General features: G+C 37.3%; 1 long non-coding RNA gene across 1 annotated transcript in view; it reads left to right on the top strand.

Moving 5' to 3' along the window:
- Positions 1–7,913: 7,913 nt before the first annotated feature.
- Positions 7,914–10,000, top strand: part of LOC122245861 (uncharacterized) — a 2,656-nt gene continuing 569 nt past the window's right edge. The window contains exon 1 of the long non-coding RNA XR_006222562.2: positions 7,914–8,099. This is a non-coding gene — a long non-coding RNA (uncharacterized LOC122245861). The remainder of the gene's footprint in view (positions 8,100–10,000) is intronic.

A 10,000-nucleotide genomic window follows, 5' to 3' on the forward strand; every position in this document is an offset into this window, starting at 1 on the left:
AAATACAATGTAAGGACTCTGAGAACAGAATCTGATCTTTGACAATGTTTGAGGAACTTTCATTTATTAAATGGGATATTGTAAGACTTTCTGAAGTTAGAAGACTAGGCAAAGAACAGAAATTACTAAATGATGGTCACACTATATTGGAGAGGCAAACCCCTGGATAGCAAACAAGAATTAGGAGTAGGTTTCTTAGTTCACAAGCGCCTCGAAAAGAATATTAGCTTGTGAGCGAAAGAGTAGTTTCTATAATACTGAAACTAAACAACAGATATAACCTAAAAATTATCCAAGTATACGCTCCTACCGGCATTCATAGTGATGAGGAGATATAGAGCTTCTATGAAGATGTGCAAACAGCTACCGATAGAGCAAAAACCCATTTTACCGTGATTATGGGGATTTTAATGCCAAGATAGGAATAAAGGAAGATGGAGAAACCTTGATTGGGAAACATGGAATAGGCACCAGAAATGAGAGAGGGCAAAGGCTAATAGAATTCGCTGAAGCTCGATCCCTTAAAATTATGAATACATTCTTTGAAAAGAAACTTGGGAGCAAATGGAGATGGAAATCACCATCTGGCATTAAAAACGAAATTGACTTCATAATCACCAATAAGCGCGACATTGTACAAGACATAACCGTTATCAATAAAGTAAATGTCGGTAGCGACCATAGACTGGTAAGAAGTAGAGTAAAATTACAGCGAAGGGAACGAAATAAGCTCATACAGAAGCCTCTAGTTAATCTAATTAACATTACGAATAGGGCGACGGAATTCAGTATTAACAACCGAAACAAACAGCTCTCGAAGATCTTGATACAGACCAAATGAACAATCAATTCAGTGAGATATTAAAGGAAGCTGCACTTGAAATAGAGAGTAAAGATGAAAAAGAAAAGTTCAGTAAGCTTTCGGTAGAGACAAAAAACAAAACAAAAAAAACTTATGAAATAGCATAGGAACATGAAAATAACATCAAACAGAGACAAGATAGAATCAGGATGTGCACATCCTGAGAAAGGATGTACGCAAATTTAACATACAAAAAATAAATGAAGCTCTGCTTGCCGGCACCAGCCTTAAGGCAACAAAGAGGAGGCTCGGAATAGGGAAAAACCAAATGTATGCAAGTACAGAAACCTAATGGAGAGGTGACATACAATAAAAATGAAATTGTTAAAGTAATAGAAGACTTATATCACGATTTATACCACTCAAACGATCAACCACGTAAAGAGACAAACACAACCATTAGAGACGTTCCAAACATTACGGTAGAGAAGACGGTATTAGTGTAGATCTTATTCAAGATGCAGGAGAGATTGCGGCAGTAAAACTGGCCAATCTTTTTAACAAATGTCTAAGCGTCGGTAAAACTCCGAAATCCTGGAAAAACGCAATAATAATTATAATGCACAAAAAGGGGGACACAAAACACTTAAAGAATTACCGACCTATAAGCCTCCTTTCAGTAATCTATAAACTGTTCACAAATATCATCACTGCCCGTATCACCAATACATTAGATTCAAAACAACCCAAGGAACAGGCAGGGTTCTGCAGCGGATTCTCAACTACAGACTAGATCCACACACTAGCCCAAAATAAAAGAGAAAACAAACGAATTTAGGAAGCCCCTGTGTATGGCATTCGTAGATTATTAAAAAGCATTCGATTCGGTACAGATACTGTATCTGCAGTACTATATGCAATTCGCAAACAAGGAGTAGAGGAAATAAATTGCAGATTATTAGAGGATATGTATAAAGATGGCACAGTGACCATCAAAATACATGCAGAAACCAATAAAATACCAATAAAAAAGGGTGTTAGGCAGAGCGACACCATCTCACCGAAGCTGTTTACAGCTTGCTTGGAGGAAGTATTCAAGAAGTTAGATTGGAAGGAGAAAGGGATTAAAATAGGGAATGAGCACTTGAGCAATCTAAGATTTGCAGATGATATTGTTCTTTTCGGCGAGTCAGCAGATGAACTGCAACAATTACTAAGCGATTTAAATAGGGAAAGTCTGAAGATTGGCCTTAAAATGAACATGAAAAAGACTAAAGTCATGTTCAACAGTCGAACCCCAGTTAAGCAAATACAAATACAGGGCGAGGTACTAGAAGCAGTGAATGAGTATGTATACCTGGGGCAACTCATCAAAACGAGTACATCCAGCGATGCCGAGATAAAACGGCGAATCAGGCTAGGTTGGAGTGCCTTCGGTAAACATAGTAATATATTACGAAGTAGTCTGCCACTATGTCTAAAGAGAAAGATTTTTGACCAATGCGTCCTCCCCGTCATGACATATGGGTCTGAAACATGGACTACGACCAAGGCACTCGAGAAAAAAATAGTAAGTGCTCAAAGAAGAATGGAGAGGCTTATGCTAGAAGTTAGCTTAAGAGACAAGAAAAGAGCCACATGGATCAGGCAACAAACAAAGGTAGAGGATATACTCAAGAGCATTAAGAAGAAAAAGTGGCCGCGGGCTGGACATATATATCGTAGACAGGACAACAGGTGGACAAGGAAAACAACAGAATGGTAAATACAAGACACAATAAGACCAAGGGCAAGACCAATGGCTAGATGGCGGGATGAATTAGCGAATTTCGCAGGAGTAAACTGGAATCAGAGGACATGACTGGAAAAAATTGAGAGAGGCCTATGTCTTGCAGTGGAATGATACAGGCTGATGATGATATATAATATATATATATAATATATATATATATATATATATATATATATATATATATATATATATATATATATATATATATATATACATACACACACACACACACACTCACATACACACACAGACATAAATATTGTGATGGTTACAGATTACTCTAATAACCACACATCTGAAATAAATGATGGTATCAAACACACCAGTCAAAACAATAACATCCTATTATAATTCAAAAGATATATATAACGTTATTGACCGCAATAAGGGACGCGATATATCTTAGAGACCCTAAGCCTACGGCAAAGCTATCAAGACCTGAATGATATCGAGAGCACTAAGGAAACGCCGACACTACTTATATAAGAAATGAAGTCGCGAAGGCATAGACACAAATCTACCTGGAATCCTAAGGGCGGGCGGAGAGTTCTGAGACCCTCCATCCTTGAAGGAGGAGTCGAAGGATGAAAACGTACCCCTCGGCTTCTAGAAGTCTGAACTAAATCTGTATTGAATCTAAGAAGATCCTTTTCTGTGGAGTTTAAGTCGAGATGCCGATTAGGGAATACAAGGTCATTTCCGAGGGGCTTGATTGACCTCGCTCCCAGGTCGAGGCACGGCTGGACTAGACTCTGATGGCTTCAGGTGGAGGTTTTCCGTTAACTGCAGCGGGTTATTAAGACACAGTCACTGAAGTCACGTACATGGAGATTTAAGTGCTTATGGTTATTATATGTTTTCTACAGCTGTTCATATACAATTAAGTACCCTGATATATATATATATATATATATATATATATATATATATGTATACCCTGATATATATATATATATAATATATATATATACATATATATGTACATATATGTATATATATGTATATATATACATATTCATATATACATATATATGTATATATATACATATATATATATACATACATACATATATATATATATATATACATACATATATATATATATATATATATATATATATATATATATATATATATATATATATATACATACAAATATTTACCTCCCTGACCGGGACTCGAACCCGCGCCGTAAGATCGACAGGCACGGTTGATACCGCTTGGCTACACGACCCGTAAAAGAGATGTTCAACCAGACGCCTTATGAGATGTCATGGACATTACCTATGTGTTCTTGTCAGAACAGTGATAGCGAAATTTTACGAACATCTCCCACGGGCACTCGGCAGCCACGGAATCACAAATTCAAGTCCCAAATCAAGTTACCAAGGTTATATGTGTGAGAAGATGGTAGAATGCAGTAACGCATTTTTAATATTTACAAATATTTACCTCCCTGACCGGGACTCAACCCGCGCCGTAAGATCGACAGGCACGGTTGATACCGCTTGGCTACACGACCCGTAAAAGAGATGTTCAACCAGACGCCTTATGAGATGTCATGGACATTACCTATGTGTTCTTGTCAGAACAGTGATAGCGAAATTTTACGAACATCTCCCACGGGCACTCGGCAGCCACGGAATCACAAATTCAAGTCCCAAATCAAGTTACCAAGGTTATATGTGTGAGAAGATGGTAGAATGCAGTAACGCATTTTTAATATATACATATATTTACCTCCCTGACCGGGACTCGAACCCGCGCCGTAAGATCGACAGGCACGGTTGATACCGCTTGGCTACACGACCCGTAAAAGAAATGTTCAACCAGACGCCTTATGAGATGTCATGGACATTACCTATGTGTTCTTGTCAGAACAGTGATAGCGAAATTTTACGAACATCTCCCACGGGCACTCGGCAGCCACGGAATCACAAATTCAAGTCCCAAATCAAGTTACCAAGGTTATATGTGTGAGAAGATGGTAGAATGCAGTAATGCATTTTTAATATATACAAATATTTACCTCCCTGACCGGGACTCGAACCCGGGACTCGAATCTTACGGCGCGGGTTCGAGTCCCGTGAGTTTGTTGTTAAAGATGCCAATCACTTTACGCTATAGTGGGTGCTTACCCTAAAAGAATCCTGCTATTTGAGGATATCCAGAAAGATTTTATGGATGAGCAGGCGACCAAGCAATGCCAATTCCAAAAAGCAACTGATGCAGTTTCTTCCAGTCTTGAGCAAAGATCTGAACAAGAGGATGTGCCCACAGAGAAAGCTATAGAAGAGGTCATGCTAAAATCAGTTAAAGATATAGGCGTTGATCCGACCAGCTTTCGATGCGGCTTTCTCGACGAAGAATTGGTAAAAGGACAACTGGATAATCTCTCAACGAGGGGACTAAAGATGCCAAATGTTACACGCATCTCAACACTCGAAAAAAAAAATCAATGCAATGCCCTCGCAAAATTGCATTACCAAGAGATGCACAGGATGTTTAAATGTTACAAGAACATGCCTCTTGGTTCAAGAAGCCATGCGCAGACTCAAAACATGGTTGAGGGCCAAAACAAAAGCAAACCGTCTGAATGATATGTTTTCTCATATTCAGAAAGCAGATATAAACAAAATAGACGCTAAAGCAATAGCAAATGAATTTGTACAGAAAAAAAACGAAAGGAAAGGAAAGACTATTTTGGCAAATTAACTCATACGGTTACATTCTTTTGTTTAGTTGAAGTGAAAATTTCGTGGCCTATATCAAAGCTTGAAATAAGACTGATGTGTTTGAATTTTACATTGTAGGTTAATGAGGATGCCATGATGATGATTATGACGAAAAAAAGTGTCCCTTTACGAAACCCCGTCCCCCCCACCCCACCCCCACCCTTGACCGTTATTCCTCCCGGTGTCCCTGTGTGTGTCTGTGTCTGTGTGCGTGTGTGACCATTATCCTTTCACATAACCCGGATATCCTCTGCACATAAGCCATGTCTCAACCTGACTTCCTCTACGTAACATGCTGGAACTTTAGATTATAATCATGTGTCGTTTTCTCTTCCCGTATCAAATAATCTCGCTTCTTCCTTTTGACGTGGATTCTCTGCACTCATTTTCGACACACAGGATCTTACGAAATACAATTAGACAGTGACATTTATTTATTTTTAGCCGTCTGGTTAGCTCATTGGTAGCGTGTCGACTTCACATCCCCGTGGTCGGCAGATCGAGCCCCGCCCAAGCTCGTGAGCTTCCACTGTCACCTGGCGGTTACTGACGTAGCTGGGCACTGCGTTGGGTAAGGACATAGCTCAGATCGCGTCAACACTCGTTGGCACATTCTCTCACGAGTCAGCACACGCTGGCACAGGCGGGCTCGCGTCACTGCATACAAGCCCGGCGTAGCATATGCTCCGCAAATCTGGCTTATCCTTATCCTTATTTATTTTTTCTTATCAATTGGGACGTGAAGATAATCCCAGATGTTAGTAAATATGTTTGGAAAACGTCTCAGAATTATCCTTTACCGAATCCCGTATATTCTTTGATATGATGATTTTTATTATGAAGAGAATGCTTGTTTTACTATCGTACAATTTTTTTTTTTTATTCCCAAAGGTTATATTTGTGATGATGATAGTCCATGATAGGGATAAGCCAGATGTGCGGAGCAGATGCTTTGCCCGACATATATGCACTGACACCCGCCTGTGACAGCGAGGTGAGAGAGTGTGCTAACGAATGTTGATGCGATTTGACCTTTGCTCTTACCCACCTTGATGCCCAGCCACGGCAATAGAAACTCACGAAATTGGACGGGGCTCGATCTGCCGACCACGGGGATGTGAGGCCAGCACGCTAACCACTGCGCTTTCTTTGCGACTTAGGTCATGGTGTTAATCGTTTTTTTGTGTAAATCATAGAGTTGAAAAGTAAGTAAAGAAACTGGATATGATAAAAAAAAACTGATAGATAGAAGTAAAGACAATAACCTGATGATATGACCATCAAAAGTAACCCTTAACAAGAAATGCAAAATTATTTGCGCTCGTTATCTACATAACAGATCTGAAAGCCAAAAAAAAAAAGATATAAATGGATAGTTAATTAGATTAGATAGGATCAAATTTACACTGCTCAATAACTTATATAAAAAAAGCGCAAATACGATAGTACGCTCGTAGTTGCTTCTTGTTTACATCACGGAGCAGACGCCGAAGAGAGTCGGATCAGCTGGAAAGTTCTTCCTATTTATCAAGTTTTAAAAGGTTGTCGCTTTCTTAATATGATCCGAAGACCTCGTGGGTATGATAAGAGTGCTATACATTTCTGTTGTGAGATAATTCATCATTAAGGACAACGTATTCCCAACTATTGGTTTCTGGCGTGGATGTTGTGATGGTTTAAATATAGTTACCGAGAAATATTTGTGTATATAATCACGCATTCTACTTTAATAAGTGACTACAGTGGGTTTTGAATGTTAGCCTCATGGAATTCATCTCGGTTGTCGACTTAGTTGGTGACTTATGAATGAGAGAATCCGTCCATACTTTTAATGAAAATTGCAAACTCGAGCAGGTCAAGGGGTTGCTTATATTTATTTACTTGTATGTGTGGTTTATATGATGGATATTTCAGAGAGAGAGAGAGAGAGAGAGACAGACTAACACATGCACACAGACTAACACACACACACGCGCACGCACACGCACACGCACACGCACACGCACACGCACACGCACACGCACACACACATTGTGTTTAGCACTATATACATATTTTGATGACCAGTAATAATATGGTATAATATTCTCTCTCTCTCTCTTTTTTTTCTTTTTACTTGATTGTTTGGAAGTATAAGTTAAAATATGATTTTTTTATGAATGATGACAAGGCAACATTTACATACTCTGTTTTATGTAATAGTATTGTGTTCTTGCTCTTTTTAGGTTATTATTATTTTTTTATATAATACATTCTTTCCAAATTTTCAAGTAGCCATTTTTTTTTATATTACATCTTTCTGTACTCATAATACCTGTTAACCATATATATAAGAATGATAGCTCTCAAGCCACAAGACACAATAGTTCTAACAATGGTAATACTTTCAGCGTGACTGTACCCCAACTGGCATTTGTGAGTTTTAATAATTCTAACAATGGTAATATTTTCAGAGTGACTGTACCCCAACTGGCATTTGTGAGTTTTGTCGGAATCCTGGGAGGGATTTATATCTGGAAACCTCTGCTGGTGAAGTTCAAGGCAGAACAGTCTGGAAGTTCTTCAAATGCTGCAACTACTACTGAGTGATGCATAAACTTCCTTAGTGGTATATTTATACACTGGACTTTGGACAGTGAGGATTCTGAAGCTGTGAGATATTTTTAGCAAGAGTTAACATTTTATGCTAAGGCAAGATGACTGTACCAGCTGCCGGGACATATCCCATCTTAACTACAGCTCTCTTTACATCATTAACAATGATTTTGGGGTAAGTACTTTCCTGTCACTTTGCTTGGTTGGTCAAATTGATTCAACTTGATTTTCCATTGACAATGCATATAAAAATATATGTGAATTTTATGTTTAGACAGTTTTGTGTAAATTTTACTGGTAGATCACAAGCAGCTATTGTGGTTTAATCTGAATAAGCATTTGAGAAACAAAACTTAAAGTTGGAAATATATTTTTTTTAAAGGTGATATCCAATTAAAAAAAAAATCTTTCTATTCTTCATTTAGTAATCTCTGTCTGTATCTATGCCCCTCTCTCTCTCTCTCTCTCTCTCTCTCTCTCTCTCTCTCTCTCTCTCTCTCTCTCTCTCTCTCTCTCTCTCTCTCTCTCTCTCTCTCTCTCTCTCTCTCTCTCTCTTTTTCTCCCTCTCTCTTTTTCTCCCTCTCTCTTTTTCTCCCTCTCTCTTTTTCTCCCTCTCTTTTTCTCCCTCTCTCTTTTTCTCCCTCTCTCTTTTTCTCCCTCTCTCTTTTTCTCCCTCTCTCTTTTTCTCCCTCTCTCTTTTTCTCCCTCTCTCTCTCTCTCTCTCTCTCTCTCTCTCTCTCTCTCTCTCTCTCTCTCTCTCTCTCTCTCTCTCTCTCTCTCTCTCTCTCTCTCTCTCTCTCTCTCTCTCTCTCTCTCTCTCTCTCTCTCTCTCTCTCTCCCCCTCCTCCCTCCCTCCTCCCTCCCTCCCTCCCTCCCTCCCTCTGTAATTTAATACCAATCCACTATTCCCAGCATAAGTTATACATTAGATATATATTATAATTAAATTTTTTAGATATAATTCTATTTATCTATTTTATAGTGAATTTATTATTTTCACATAGATATATGTTAAAAAGAGTGGATTTATACAAAGAATGAAATGCTAGGGTTAAAGACACTGTAGAATACAAATTTAATACAACACCAAGTATTCATGTGAACAGTTCATGCATTATAATTGTGATGGGTGCGCATTGCAAGACTGCCAGCTGTGAGGCTGAATCATCAAAAAGATATGAAAGTTTGTTTATGCTGAGCCACTAGATTACTTCAGTCAAATCTGTCTATTCAAATGACTTGACAGATAAACATTTAAGAATCGTGATGAGTGTCAGGGCATGTGCAGGTACTCCTTGTATCAGCAGAAAGGAAAATCAAATTTACCATTAACCTTATGGCTTGGATGGGAGAGAGAGAGAGATTGCACGGAAGCCACAGCCATGTATTTTTTCCTCTGCTTGACCAATATTCCTGTGTAATATCTGTTCAAAGGTACCTGTAATAAAAAATAACCAATTATACATATGCATTTTTGTATGTATATATGTATTTTTTTACATGTATTTGTGTATATATATATTTATGTATGTATGTATATATATATATATATATATATATATATATATATATATATATATATATATATATAGATATATATATATATATATGTATATATATATATATATATATATATATATATATATATTTTTATATATATATATATATTTTTTTATATGTATTTGTGTATATATATATATATGTATATATATATATATATATATATATATATATATATATATATATATATATATATATATATATATTCAGATATATATTTATTATATATATTGTAAATGTTATTTATATTTATAAATGAGTGTCTCTCTTTCTATGTATCTTTATTTATTCATTACTCATAAATACTATCATTGTCACAAACATGTGTATCATAGAATTATACTCTGATTTGTACCATACAGGAACAAGTAAGACAGTAATTGCAAATTTTAGGCATTCTTATAGATAAAAGTATAAACAAGGCAGAGTAATTTCACAATCCAGGAAGTGTAATTGATGCGTTTCAGTTAACCCTTTCGAAGTGTACCACATCCTAAGATGTTTGGTCTGGGCTGG

The sequence above is a fragment of the Penaeus japonicus genome, unplaced genomic scaffold, assembly GCF_977035675.1.
Source record: "Penaeus japonicus unplaced genomic scaffold, GWHDUDI00000001_assembly GWHDUDI00000040, whole genome shotgun sequence".
Lineage (NCBI taxonomy): Eukaryota > Metazoa > Arthropoda > Malacostraca > Decapoda > Penaeidae > Penaeus > Penaeus japonicus.